The sequence below is a fragment of the Pinus tabuliformis genome, chromosome 2_1 (assembly GCF_031772625.1).
Source record: "Pinus tabuliformis cultivar Carrire ecotype Pingquan chromosome 2_1, CPIR1, whole genome shotgun sequence".
NCBI classification, from domain to species: Eukaryota; Viridiplantae; Streptophyta; class Pinopsida; order Pinales; family Pinaceae; genus Pinus; species Pinus tabuliformis.
Window position 1 is genome coordinate 640011020 of NC_142299.1, and position 16120 is coordinate 640027139.

At 38.5% G+C, this 16120-nt stretch overlaps 1 protein-coding gene across 2 annotated transcripts in view; it reads left to right on the plus strand.

The window, feature by feature from the left end:
- Positions 1 to 16120, plus strand: part of LOC149202178 (uncharacterized) — a 217449-nt gene that overhangs the window by 152255 nt on the left and 49074 nt on the right. The window lies entirely within an intron of this gene.

A 16120-nucleotide genomic window follows, 5' to 3' on the forward strand; every position in this document is an offset into this window, starting at 1 on the left:
GGACAACAAGCAAGCAAGGGACAACAAGGAAGCAAGGTGCAGCCAGCACATAGGTCATTATGGCAACATGGTGCAACAATGGCACATAATGCAGTATAGTGATGGGTACAGTCATGATTAATGAAGCATGATGAGATGCAACATAGTGATGATGGGTGCAGCATGGTGCAGCGTAGTGAGGTGCAGCATGATGATGAAATTCAGCACAACGATAGGTGAAGGAGTCACCTTGGAGAATCAATTGAAGCAGCATGTCTTCAACTGATCTCATGTATCATCTTCTTAGAGATGATCTATGCTCTTATCTAGATAAGTCAAAGTGTTGACCTCTATTGTAAATGTACTATCTCTCTCTCTCTCTCTCTCTACTGAACTATTGAAGAACATATAAGAAGAATTGATCAAGGTTTTCCCCACATTGGGGTTTGTCCCTGGCTAGCGCCACATCTTGTGTCCTCTTGTCTTGGCTTGTCTTCTGCGATTTATGTTTATGTTCTATCTGCAGTTTACTTTAATGCTGACGTGATTGCTAATCTGGAAAAGATATTGAGCTAACTGTGAAAATTGAAATAAATTGCTCTAAGCATAGAACATACCTAAACTCAAAGCATTAGAATATGGAGAGAAGACAACATATGATCAAAGTATGCTCATGTTCGGGAACTGCTGGAACAACCGAGAAAGCTGACGCAGAGGGCGGAAGCCGGAACTGTCGGGAACAACCAGGAAAGCTGACACAGAGGGCAAAAGTCGGAACTGTCGGGAACTGCCAGGAAAGTTGACGCAGAGGGTAGAAGCCGAAATTTCTGGGAACAGTCGGAACTGTCAGGAACTGCTGGAACAGCCGGGAAAGCTGACACAGAGGGCAGAAGCCGGAACTACCAGGAAAGCTGGCACAGAGAGCAGAAGCCGGAACTGCTGGGAAAGCTAAAGTAGAGGATAGAAAAGGCTGACACAGTCCCTAGAGGTTGACCCTGGGGTTTTTTGTGGGGCAGATTGGAGTTGAGGAGCTGCCGGTGTGTTTATCTAGGGTTCCAGCCGGAGCATCTGTCTGCGAAGGAGAGTAGCATGCAAGGGACAACTAACTATCACTGGGACAAATGTATGGTACTTAGCAGCAAGTACACCAAGCATGCAATGTTACAGCAGGCATGCAAGGGATAGCAAACTAATATTGGGACAACAACATGATACTTAGTGCAGCAAGCATGTATTGGTACAGCTAGCATGCAACAGCAAGCAAGCTAAGGACAACAAACATGCTAAGGACAACAAGCATGCTAGGGACAACAAGCAAGCAAGGTGCAGCCAACGCATAGGTCAATATGGCAACATGGTGCAACAATGGCACATAATGCAGTAAAGTGATGGGTACAATCATGATTAATGAAGCATGATGAGATGTAGCATAGTGATGATGGGTGCAGCATGGTGCAGCGCGGTGAGGTGCAGCATGATGACGAAATGCAGCACAACGATAGGTGAAGGAGTCACCTTGGAGAATCAATTGAAGCAGCATGTCTTCAACTGATCTCATGTATCATCTTCTTAGAGATGATCTATGCTCTTATCTAGATAAGTCAAAGTGTTGACCTCTGTTGTAAACGTACTCTCTCTCTCTCTCTCTCTACTGAACTATTGAAGAACATATAAGAAGAATTGATCAAGGTTTTCCCCACATTGGGGTTTGTCCCTGGCTAGTACCACATCTTGTGTCCTCTTGTCTTGGCTTGTCTTCTGCAATTTATGTTTATGTTCTATCTGCAGTTTACTTTAATGCTGACGTGATTGCTAATCTGGAAAAGATATTGAGCTAACTGTGAAAATTGAAATAAGTTGCTCTAAGCATAGAACATACCTAAACTCAAAGCATTAGAATATAGAGAGAAGACAACATATGATCAAAGGATGCTCATGAATATCTCTATTATATCAAAATGGGACCAAGTGCACTGTCCAGTACATGTAATATATAGAGATCAAAACAAAAACACATAACCAAGGAGGCTCTAAATGGCCTCTACAACAAAACATCACTAGCCATTATTTCTAAACAAGGTAAGATCTTCTAGCTCAAACTTTGAATAGAGTCAGACGGGGAAACCCATGGCCCCTCCTTACTATTGCTCCAAAAACCAACTTCAACTCTTCACAAACTCCTCACAAATGCTCACACAAATGCAAAGAGATAGTTGTGAGTAAATGTGAGGGGGTTGGGTCACTTTTATAGGCTTGGGAGAGGGGTAGAGGCATTAAAAAAAATAGAATAAAAAAAATTGAGCTTGAAGTCTGAGCTATCGCCTTTTTTCCTCACGGACTAGCTCGACTGGTTTAAGACGGGCTCGGTCGAATTGTCCGGTCCATTACTGAACTGCCAAATTAGTGTCTTGCTCGGCCTGTTTGGTAACAGATTGGTCGTCGGACCGGTTTTTATACCTAGCCAACTCAGGCAGGGGTCTGGCTCGATCTACCATGCCGAATCTGATTTGGACCGGTCTAATTTTAAAACACTAGTTGGAAAGAAGGAAAATGAAATTCACAAATAGTAGAATGGCAATGTAAACCCCATAAAGAAGGAAATGTTGAAAATAATAACAATAAATGTTAAAAATAGCATCAAGAAAGATCCTAATTTAATTTTTCCTTGGATTAAATTGGGAATAAATTGTAATCCCACATCTCATGACAACTTGTAATAGTTAACTAAGTTAATTTGACTTAGTTGGCTCAGTTAATTCAAGTTGACGGTCTAACTAGAGTCATGTAGAGTGTCTCCTACAATTAGGAGCACTAGTTGAGTTTATTTTGAGTTGTAATTATTTAATTCAATCTAACTGAGTTAAAGTCAGTTAAAGTAGTTCCAACTGATGGAGGAACTAGTGGGGTGTAACCTGTTGAACAGTTGGGTGCTGCCTGCAGTGATCAACCAGTAAATTGAAAATTCACTCATAATTAACTCATGCATGTCAGATTAGAGAAAGACTCAGTTGAGATTGGAGTTTAGGGACAGTGTACTATTAGTTGAAAATCATCTAAATTAAACAGATGGTGCATGTAGTCAGAAGAAGGCCTAAAATTTAAATAAATCATTCCTTAATTAGAAAACTCACTAATTTTAACCATTCGAATTGCCTTTAAAAGGAGGAATGAAGGCACAAGTTTATTCATTGTTTTGGTGAGCATGAGTTGGTGAGACCAAGCAATAGGAAGCACAAGTTTGTGCATGGAGCTTGTGAGGGCAAGGAATTAGGAGCTTGGAGGCTTGGAAATTTGGCTAAGTATTGGCCAAAGGCAGTGAGTCAGGCAAAGGATAGAAAATACTTGTGCAGGTTGAGCTCAAGGTTGAGTAGAGCATATTATATTCATCTAGTTTCTTTGACTAATGCAATATACAGATAGGAAAGGGTTTTGAGCAGCAAGCTTTCTCCTTAGATAAATCTTTGAGCATATTGTATTCATCCAAGGCTTCCCTAGGAAGCAGTGAGACAGATAGAGATAGTGCAGAGGTTGCTCAGGCTTGTGCAAAGCATTGTAATCTTCTCATATTTTCTGATTAATGAAATATACGGATAGCAGGGGTTTTTAGTTGTGGCTTTGCCAGAAAATCATTGTGTTATGTGTGATTGAATTCTTTCTCTTCTATGCTTCATGATTTCATCAATCAATTATTGTTTCCTCTAATGATGAGTAGAGTAGATTAAAGTCAATTGTTTTATCATATTACAATTTGTAGTTTGAATTTACAACGAATTTCTACATGGTATTAGAGCTAGATTTGTAGAAATTTCTACATGGTATTAGAGCTAGCTTTGTAGAAATTTCTACATGGTATAAAAGCTAGATTTGTAGAAATCTCCACATGGTATTGGAGCTAGATTTGTAGAGATTTCTACATGATATCAAAGCTAGATTTGTAGAAATCTCTACATGGTATCAAAGCTAGATTTGTAGAAATTTCTACATAGTATTGTAGCTGAAATCATGATAGAAGAGAACAATTTGAAGTTGTCTTTGCAGGTGAATAGAATTTGTAGAATCATTCTTTAGAGCTAGCAGGATGTCTTTCTATGGATTGAGACTTGAATATGCCCTTGATGGTAGTTCTAATTATATTGCTTGGAAGTATAGGATGGAGGCAGTGTTGGAAGATAATTAGCTAAAGGAATTGATAGATCATGATATGCCAAAGCCTCCAACAGCTGATGCTAAAGCTCTAGCAGAGTGGAAGAAGAGTGTAGCAAGAGCCAAGAGCATCATCCTGGGGGTGTGAGAGACCACATAGCCTTGAAACTACATGGCAAAGAGACTCCCTTTGCTATGTGGAATACCCTCAATGAGCTATTCGGTAATAGCCATGAAGCCAAGAAACTTGAACTGATGAAGAAACTAAGGGTTGAAGACAATGGGTATAAGGTAGTCTTCAGAGATGGAAAGGCCTACCTCAAGCATCTTGCTTCATGTCAACTCAAGCAATTTGGTGTCAGGATCGAGAGCCTCTACACATTAGAGGAAGAGGCATGCATAACCTTGAGGAGCAAGGTAGGGATTAGAGATGTTGTGGTTGAGAGGGAGCATGATTTAGCTCTCAAGAGGAAGCCTCAGCCAGTTGACAGTTGGGCTGACCACGAGGATGATGATGATGAGGATGAATCAAAGACCTCCAGTAGGAGGAGAGTTCGACCCAAGTGGGCTGAGGGAGCACATGCAACTATACCTCCAGGAGTGAGGTGGATTGATGTAGATTCTTAGTCCCAGGAGTGCAAAGATTTGGGTAGGGTCTAGCGCAGTTGCAACAAGGAGATCAGTCAAATCTATTCTAGATTTTTGTAGAGGGACCACTACCTTTGCTACAAGAGCCCACAGTATCATAGTAACAGATTTAGTGTCAGCAGGTGCAGGTAGTCATCCAGATGACAACTGCATAACTAGTTGCAGTCAGTACCCGAGAGACAGTTGTAGAACTAGTTGCAATGACACAGCCAGTGCGAATTGGCCAGTTGTAGTATGCAAGTGCAATTACAGCCAAGAGATTCTCAACGTAGAGCTTTGCAGTCCAGTTTCCAGTGCAGGAGAACAGTGCAAGTTGCCAGGAGGGAGCAGAGAGATTTCCCATAAGGAGATTGAGACTCAGAGGGAGTCTAGCTTTAGAAGGAGCAGCCTTATGGAAGCTAGTGCTTCAGGATCTAAGAGATCAGACTCATTATTGCAGTAGTTACAACAGTAGTGCAGAGGTAGCAGCAACAGTATGAGTAGATTAGAGTCCTAGAGTTGCAGAATTTGGGCAGGGTCCATTGAGGTCTGTTTGTCTCGTGGATCGTTACCCTTGGTACAGGGGCCCACAGTGTTTAGTAGCAGGAGGATTAGTTTCAGTCAAATATTGAGGAGTGCATAGCAGAGTTGATAGTAGAGCAGGAGGCTCACTAGCAGAGTCAGCAGCAACACAGTTTTCCTAGTAGATAGTTGCAGACACAGTTGATTTATTTTATTTTGTTTGGATGCTTTTTGGTTGTAGATGTTGCAGTAGCAACAACAACAGTGGCGAGAGTTGCATGCAAAATATTCCAAAGGTACCGGATCAGGATAGAGTTAAATTCCTTTTTTGTTGAGAGGGAGTGTTGAAAATAACAACAAGAAATGTTAAAAATAGCATCAAGAAAGATTCTGATTTAATTTATCCTTTAATTAGATTTGGAATAAATTGTAATTCCACATCTCATAACAACTTGTAATAGTTAACTAAGTTAATTTGACTTAGTTGGCTCAGTTAATTCAAGTTGATGGTCTAACTAGAGTCATGTAGAGTCTCTCCTACAATTATGAGCACTAGTTGAATTGTAATTATTTAATTCAGTCTAACTGAGTTAAAGTCAGTTAAACTAGTTCCAACTGATGGAGGAATTAGTGGGAGGTCCAGTAGTGGGGTGTACCCTACCGATCAGTCGGGTGTTTCTTGCAGTGATCAACCAGTAAACTGAAGATTCACTCATAATTAACTCATGCATGTCGGATCGGAGAAAGAACTAGTTGAGATTGGAGTTCAGGGGCAGTGTACTATCAGTTGTAAAATCATCTAAATTAAATAGATGGTGCATGTAGTTAGAAGAAGGCCTAAAATAAATCATTCCTTAATTAGAAAACTCACTAATTTTAACCATTCGAATTGCCTTTAAAAGGAGGAATGAAGGCACAAGTTTATATGTTGTTTTGGTGAGCACGAGTTTGTGAGACCAAGCAATAGGAAGCACAAGTTTGTGCGTGGAGCTTGTGGGGGAAAGGAATTAGGAGCTTAGAGGCTTGGAAATTTGGCTAAGTAATGGCCAAAGCAGTGAGTAAGGTGGAGGATAGAAAATACTTGTGCAGGTTGAGCTCAAGGTTGAGTAGAGCATATTGTATTCATCTAGATTCTTTGACTAATGCAATATACAGATAGGAAGGGGTTTTGAGCAGCAAGCTTTCCCCTTAGATAAATCTTTGAGCATATTGTATTCATCCAAGGCTTGCTTGGGAAGCAGTGAGACAGATAGAGATAGTGCAGAGGTTGCTCAAGCTTGAGAAAAGCATTGTAATCTTCTCATATTTTCTGATTAATGCAATATACAGATAGCAGAGGGTTTTAGCTATGGCTTTCCCTATAAAATCATTGTATTATGTGTGATTGAATTATTTCTCTTCTATGCTTCGTGATTTCATCGATCAATTATTGTTTCCGCTGATGATGAGTAGAGTAGATTCAAGTCAATTGTTTTAGCATATTACAATTTGAAGTTTGAATCTACAAGGAATTTCTACATGGTATCAAAGCTAGATTTGTAGAAATTTCTACATGGTATCAGAGCTAGATTTGTAGAAATCTCTACATGGTATCGAAGCTAGATTTGTGGAAATCTCTACATGGTATCAGAGCTAGATTTGTAGAAATTTCTACATGGTATGAGAGCTAGATTTGTAGAAATTTCTATAGGAAACTACCTAAGTCTTGGACAATATTCAAAATGAGATTTTATAGTTCATCACTAGTTGAGAATGGACATCATTGTTTAACTCCTATGGTATTGTGTGTGTATATCATGTATGTTTCCAATCAAGTGGATTGTTATCCCTCATTTTTTATGAGGATTGCACATGTGATTTTCCTTACAGGATTCAAAAATTTGCAAATTGGCATGATGATTCTAACCTTCCAAAGGTTGTAATTTAGGTAGAAGTTGCTTCAACATTGCATCATGGACTATTAGGCTTGATTTTGGAGATAGTATTGTTTATTGATTGGATGGTGTCTTGGTGGAGGAGCCTCATATTCTCCTTGATTCATTGTCATGGCTTGGTTCTTTCTTCATGGTTGCACATGCTTTGGTGGATGATTATGAGGTGCTTTTTGATGATATGATTTTGCTACATGATGGATATACCTCAATTGTGATCATTCCATGATGGGTATTAGTGTATCAATGGTTTTTTTAACACAATTCAGGTTGCTTGACTCATTGATAATGGATGATGATATTTACCCCATGATGAGAGATCTTTAGTACTTGATATTTTTGCGATGATCCTATTTTGATACTTGACACACTAGATAAGGATTTTCATAGAGCACTCCCTTTATGGCATAGTTTTTCATGGTGATATGTCACGGTTAAAGGGATTAACCTTACGTGGTTTTGTCTCTCGGTAGGCCTACCTCTTGAGTACCCTTGATTCTTTGGAGGATTTTGATATCTAGGGCACTTTGTGATGACATGGCCTATCACTCTTATTGGAGTGATCCTCTTGTGCACATTATATCTTGATTTAATCCTAGACCTCACAATGACTAGTTGACTCTGTTGACCTAGTTGGAGGTCAATGATGTAGGCATTCTTGCTTATGTGACTTGGTTTGACACTTGGAGTGGTTTATGATCATGTAAATGAGGGTTTCATGTTGGTTGCTCTCCTTCTTATTACATGGATTTCATGCATATTATTTGAGCTTATGATGGTGTGTCCTAGTTTTTTGAGGATGACTTGGCATGATTAATCTTGATGGAGGTCTACTATATGGGCACCCTTGCTTGTTTGGTCATTTTGGCACTTGGATAGACTTGTGATGGGGTTCACTATCATTTTCAATGGAACACTTTCAGATTGTTGACTTCATGGCATATATTTGAAGGTCGACCAATATACATTACATATTTTGAGGAGCCTTCTAAATTGGGTGTCGTGACATTTTGTCAGGAGTTGTTACAATGCATTAGAGGTATGACATTACATTGGGAGTTTTGACAGTGCATTGGGAATTGTAGGAGTTTGCTAGCATGCGGATGTCCACCTTTAAGGAGCTTGTTGATGGAGTGCTCACTTGCCTTGGCACACATGTATGACATCCCATCATTTATATCATTATTTATTTCTAGAGAGGGGTTGTACCCTTTTCTTAGTTATTTTTTAACATCTTGCACATGGATTGAGGGGTTGATGGTTTGATCCCTCACTTTAGGGGATCTACCTACTTACACATGATTTGATGGTTACTATACAATGGAGACCACACTTGTAACTATTACATGTTAGTTTTGGAGGAATGTGCCACCTATGTGGTCTGTGCAAGCCACGTTGAGTTGGATATTGCATATATTTTGATATTAAGGTGACCTTTATCGAAGAAGATTGAGAGGGTGGCTATCATACACTAGTCCTTGCAACCACCTTATTTTCATTCAAGTCATAAAAGTCTATTTTGTTAGAACCATACCCTCATTTCACCTTGAACCCTTATTAGATAAGTTCCATTAATCTTATCCTAGGAAAGCTCCTCGTAAGTTGGAGGAGAGCTAGCTTAAAGTGAAGAAGAGGGTTGATGAGGTGATAGTGGCCTCCCTCTTAGTTACACCAAAGCCTTCCTTGAACTTTAGGACTTTATCTCAAGAAGTGAAGGTTTGTGTGATAACAATTTTGGCATTGTTGTTAGGGATAAAGTCCATTTAAGTCAAACATTTGTAGATCAGTGATTTCTTTGATGAATATATATTTTTGAAGATAATATTCTCATCTTGGCGACACCATTTGAAGAGCAAAGTCTTTGTTATTTGTAATTTTTGAAGACCTTGTGTTTGTAAGGTGAAGAATGCAGCATTTTGAAAGCATTGAAGATTCTCCTTGGCAACTCCACATTCTTAGTATGAGAGATTATTTTTAGAATGTATATCAAGTTGTATGAAGAAATATGGAACCACATGAATTTCATGTATTATATCCCTCTTTAGATGTTGGAAAATGTAATGGGGACCGAAATGATCTTCCTCTAAAATGGGATAAGAATATTCCAAAATTTGATGGTGATCTTTCTACCTCCACACGTGATATCATTCTTGAAGTTTGTTTGAAGAATCAATGTACTACATGAAGATGTTTTGACGAAACTACTTGTAAATTCCTTGGAACTAGGTCTAAAAGCTTGGGTCAGGACTTGTTGTAGGCCAAAGAAGATATCATTCCTTGCAGGTTTGATCGAAGCCTTCCTCAAGTTGGGATCCTCATTATGAAGAGAAAAATTATGAAAGGATTGTTGAAGAATTTATGGCGGCCCTACATAAAGATGAAGAAGCACTTTATGATCCTATGGAGGATCAAGCACATGAAAAACATATGGATGAGGAACCTTCCCATGTTCTCATTGTAGAACAAGAGCCACCTCTTGGTTCGACTGGAGATCAAATACATGGAGATAATGTTTTAAAGATCAATCAACTCAAGACTCCATTGAAGACCAAAAGCATGAAAATGAAATTGATGAATAAGCAATCAAGCCTCCTTGTCATCGTTTCATGAATACAAGGGTTTGGTAAGCCATGATCCCCTTAAAATTTCTAAACTTAATGATGCAATTTTTGAAGATTTGGAGATGGATACTTATAATGATGAACCCTTGAAGAAAGATCAATTTTCAGATCAATTTTTTAGGAAAGAGGGTAGCCCAAGAGATGAAGTTGTAGACATAAATTTTCAGAGTAGTAATCATATTTTTTATGTTGATTGTTGAAAATTTTATGGGGATCCCATCTATGAGGCTGGTTTGAATAAATCTAGTGAAGAGAGCATTGAAATTTTGCCTTTGGAACAGTCATATTTATTGAATGCATTTTCAGAAAATTTTCAGATTAGAGAGCATGATGTAGGATTAATGTGTAGAAAGTTATTTGGGTAAATTATAACTCTATTTGGTGAAGGATGACGGTGTTTTATTTCATTCTATGGAGATGTGTATGAGAGTCAATATTCAGAAATTTACCGGCCGTGTCTCATAAGAGGGGAAGAATTCTTGTAGTCAAAAGGGTGTGATTTCAGTGATGATGATGCAGAAAATTTTCAGCCATTGTCTCCTCTAAAATTTGAAGAATTTGTCTATGAAATATCAGCATTAGAGGGCCCTTTTATGGCTGTAAATAGCATGAAGTTTGCTATTTTTCATAGCAGAAATTTTCAGCGACCTCTTTTTTAATATTTCCAAATTATGTCATTGAAAATCTAGCTGGGAAATCGCTGAAATATGTATGGGAAAAAATGTTTTCAGTTTATGGTGTGTGGAATTTTTTAACCATATATAGAAGTTCAACAAGTGCAAAATTTGAGGCAAAAGTGTTAATTTGTTTTTTAAATTTGTTACTGAATTTTCATATATATTTCATCTTCTCAGTTGTTGGAAAGCAACAAAGATTTATTTTACAGATTCTTTGAAAAGGCATCTCAAGTCTTGAGGAGTGATGTTGTACATGAAATCCTAGGAGATCATCTATTGAAGCATGTGGATTATGTTTGTGAGATGCATAGGGGTCATCATGAAGACCTTGCTTGGAGAAGGATGAGTCATCATTGTCATATTGTAGTCCCATTCAAGAATGGATGGACTCATGGAGCAAGCTTGTAGATGCACATGCCAATCTTGGCATGATTTTTGTGCTCTTGTCCATCCTTATCAATTGGATTAAGCTCCAAGGGATTTCTCCCAAATCCACAATGCATCAAATAGAGAGAGCAAACCCTTATATAGGTTTCAACCTAGGATACCGGCAATGTCCTTCCAAATCCCCAGAAACACCGTTCAACGTTTTAAAAATGGATAGTTGTAAGATTCGACATTGAAATGTCAAAGATACTTTTTCTAGGCGTTTCACTTTTTTGGAAACGACGACCCTCAGTTCGAAAACATTTCAAGCAATTTTTAATCTGTTTGGAAACATTTCCGAAAATACAGATACATATCATGAAAATCGTGATATGTATCTGGATTTTCAGAAACATTTCCAAGCGTAAAGTGCAAAACTGGGAATGGATAATGCATTTTGAAGTGGCGAGTTGAGGGACCCGCCACCTCTTAACCTATATCACTTAATGAAAGGGCCCCTTCACCCAATTTTCATGTCATTTGTTGCTTGGAGGAGGTCATCATTTCCATACTTGGAGTTGGAGGAGGCCATCACCGCTTGGAGGAGGAGGTCATTGCCGCTTGGAGGAGAGGTTGGAGCCTTGGCTATTGGTGCTTGGATGATCCAGGAGGATCCAGGAGGATTGATCTAGGAGGATTGGTCCAGGAGAATTGATCCAGGTGGATCTTCAGAAAAGTACCAGTGGCATGACAAAAGGTTCAAAACTCAAAGTGACATGATCTGGATAAGCTTAGCATTGGATCAAAGTGCTCGTCATCTTGATTCCAACAGTACGAACGACACTCAAATCCGAGTCCAGATGACAAAGTTAGAGCAAGTCAAAGTTTGAGTTTGACTTCTCCAGGTAGCAGGGAGAAGATGACATGGCATAGTTTCAGTGAATAAGGGAGTGCCATGTGGAAGGTCGCCACTGGGCCCTGCATATCGCATATCAATAAAAGGGAGGAGTGCTTAAGGATAATCGGCTCCTGGCATTCCCGGTTACGATTGCGATATCGCATATTGCGGGTTGGAGGAGTTATGAATCGGCCTCGGAAGGACTTAGTTGCGATGCGATATACATCGCATATCGCAATTGCACGTAAAATCTGGTGCTTGTGATACGGTTCGGGGGAAAAGGGTCGATTGCGATTTCGCGATGGATTGTGATATTGCGATAGGGGGCCCAGACTCGAAATACTATATAGTATGATTCATAAACCCGACGGGTCTACAGACGTTACTGCGTACTAGACCAATGCACTGATGGTTTCACACTGATTGTGATAGTGCGATGGAGAGGCCGAATGGGAAACAATATGGTATATGGTGAATACTCTTGTCGGATTCGTAGTTATCATGGGATGCTTGTGTCCAGACTTGGCCTGTCTGCCGATTGAACGAACGTTGATTCTCGGTTAGAGCCGTCGGGTTTTGGGGAGTGCCAATTCTCAGTACTATCCACCGGTTCGAGTTGTTAAAATAGAAACAGGTTGTTTGATTGCTCTCGAATGGGTTTTTCTATTTTGAGGATGTAAAACACCAAGAGCTGTCCGCCAATAAGTATTGCTGCCAAGATGAACGCATGGTTAAAAAAGGGGTTTTTGCCATTTTTGTGAGGTCGGTTGCCTTGTATCATACAGGCCCGAGATCCTCGGTCTCACGACAAACCCGCTTGACAAATTTGTCATTTGTTTGAAAACTGCCCGGTTATGAAGGATTCGACCACACCAACATATATATATATATATATATATATATATATATATATATATATATATATATATATGACTATTTGGGTCTGAAGAAGGGGGAGAGCAAGAGAGAAGCGCAGATTTGCAGAGCAGAGCAGTGGCATGGTGGCACCTGCTCCTGGCAGGTAGTCGGAACCTTTCTTCAACAATTTAGGAGGTTCCAAGAAGGTGCAGAAGGCTCGATTACCCGAATTGGGTGTTCAGATAGGCGTTTTTGCACTATTTTTTGCCAAGAAGTCAGTGGTGCTATCTGTTTCTAGAGCTGCGCTCTCCATTTTCCAGCTATCTTCCATATTGGAGGTATAAGGATGTTTATGTAGAAATTTGCTTGTACTTGTCTCTTTTCATGCCACTTAATAAAAGAAGGCCTCCCCACTATTGAGAAGGGCCCGGAGATGTAGTCCAAATTGGACAAACTCCGTAATCAAATCTCTGTGTCATGATCTTTTGTGATGATGTCTCTTTGTCTTCATTTTTCATGCTTACGTTTTTATGGTTTTTAAGTGATGTAACTAATGTCAACTTCGATGCATCTATTAGCAAAAAAAAATCTTGGATCATTGGAGCTTGGTTACTAGAGCCTAAAGATTGTGTGGAGCTTGGAGATTGGAGGTATTTATAGTTTACTCCTAAAGTTCTAATCAAGATTCAAGCTTGAAAATTGAAATACTAAAATATATATTTATAGATTATGTAACATGTTGCTTGTTGAAAATTGAAATATATATAGAAATAGATTCAAGATTTTTTATAAATTTTGTTTTGTAGTTTCCATTTACATCATCATCATGACATCTTCAAGTTCATCCATTCGTAATGAGGAACAAGAAATTGAATTGACCCCTAAAGTTGATCCAAAGTCACCACTTTGTAAATGTGTAATTGTTGTAGGGAGATCCAAGGAGGGGGATCATTAGTATGGGTTTGCAGTGAGTGTCAAAAAGAGTTTAAGGGATCATACACCCGGGTTAAAGCACATTTACTTGCATTAAGAAACAATAGGACTTGAATATGCATTGGTCCACTTAAAGAGAATGGGACAGAGGCAAAAGCAAAGAAAAAATTGCAAAATATCAAAAAGAACAAGACAAGGAAAATGCTAAAGCAAATGAGGCAAATCCTGCCTCTAAATTCAAACAACCAACGAGGTTGGGAACATCTTCATCAAAGCCTCCACTTTCCTCTTATGGAATTGGTGGCCATGGTTCAAAGCGGTCTAATTTGGGACCGCCTGAAAAGAGTTTTAATAATGATGGTCGAGAGAAGGCAGATGCAGTTATAGGTCAATGCATTTATGCAAATGGCCTTCCTTTTAACCTTGTGTGATCTCCTTATTGGGCAAAGATGATCAAAGCAGTGAATGAAGCCCCAAAAGGGTACAAGATCCCTTGATATGAGAAGGTCCGCACTAGATTGTTGACTGCTTAGAAGTTAGATTTGGAGCATAAAAAACCCCTTTCATAATTCATGGCTTATTTTAGGGGTGTCTATCATTTCTAATGGATGAAAGATCAAAGGAATAGGATTTTGATTAATGTGATTGCTCAGAGCGCAAAGGGGGCAAAATTTTTGAAGGTAGTGGATTGTGAGGGGAAGTTGAAAGATTCCCAATTCATTGTTAAAATTTTGATTGGAGTAATTCAATTGGTGGGGCCAAAAAACGTTGTCTAGGTAATAACTAATAATGCAATGTTGTGTAGAATAGCAGGCCTAATTATTGAAGACAAATATCAACACTTCTTTTGGACCCCTTGTGTTGTACATTCATTGAACCTCATGTTGTGCAAGATGGGGGCGCAAATTGAGTGGATTTGACTTATTTTTGAAGAGGCAAAAGAAATTCAAGCCTTCATCACAAACCACCACATGTCCCAAGGCATCTACGCAAAGTTAGAGCTCCTTAAGGTACCTAAACTTTAAAGATTATTTCATAAATTCTAATTTTTATCACTCTGAATTCAAATATATAAATTGGATTCTCAAATAAGTCATGGTTCGTGAATCATAATAGATATTCAATCAATTATGATTTTTAATTTATTGAAACATTGGCACTTGCAGGTTGTCAAGATTCATTTTGCTGCTCACATCATAGTCTTAACAAGGCTTATGCAGGTGAAAGAAGCATTACAATCAATGGTATGCAATTTTCTTTGGAACCAATGGAGGAAATCCCAAACTAAAAGAGTACACGTAGTGAAAAGGTTTGTTGTTAACGATAAATGGTGGAATAGGGTGGAGTACCTGTTGGCATTTACTAAGCCAATTGTGGATTTCCTACGCATGTTTGACACAAAGATGTCTAATTTCGAAGAGGTGTATGAGGGTGTGCACTCCATGATAGAGAAGATACAGGTTGTTATAAATGTCAAGGAAAAGGACCCAGATGAAGTCTTTTACAAAGAAGTAAAAGATATATTGACCAAAAGGTGGAACAAGGTGACCACACCATTGCACCTTTTGGCCTATGCAGTTAATCCAAAATATTATTCTGCATAGTTGCTAAGTAATCCAGAAAATACTACACCAAACAAAGACCTAGAAGTCTTACAAGGATTTAAGAAAACTTTTAAAAAGCTATTTGTAGATCCTAATATTGAGATTCAAATTCATTCAGAGTTTGCTCATTTTGAGGGATCAGAGGGTTTGGGTGCAGTTCTTGATTCTATGCAGGACAAGACCATATTAAGTCCAATTGATTGGTGGGGAACTTCCACATATCCAAAAATTGACCGTCAAGATCTTGTCATAGGTTGTTAGTTCCTCTTCAAAGGAGAGAAACTGGAGTACATATGGCTTCATCCATTCGGTGAAGCGAAACATATTGGGCTCCAAAAAGGTTGAGGAATTAGTGTATGTTGATTCGAACCTTCGCCTTCTGTCACACAAGAGTGTGTTACAAATATAAATTATATAAAATAAAATGAATATAAATATATATAAATAATAAACAATCAAAATAATGATTATCTTAAATAGTCATTAGTTAAGTGAAAAGGCATGTCTTAAAGACATGCCCAATCATGAAAGGACACTTGCCTAGGTATATAAGCAGGGCCTCATTGTAACATTCAATCATCTTGTACATTTTTTATATATTAATAAAATATTATTTATAAATACATTTGTGTATTTTATATCTAAGAGCACAAACAATTATAAGTTTTGTCACTTCAGTGGTATTAGAGCCATGTGAGCCTTTGGATGTTATCCACTGCACAATATGCCATTAAGTTTGCATCCTAAATTCATTGAGCAGTTAAGTGAAATTCGAGAATCGTTCTAGCAATTAAAAAAATTATCTGTAGAATATTCAGCATGTCTAAAGGAAGAATATATTAAGATGAAAGGAACTAACAATGAAGAATGTTCTAACATGGAAAAAGATTTTGAACATGTTAGTTTAAGAACTCCTCAAGGTAACATAGATAAGACTGTTGAAGAAGATGAAAAAAATGAA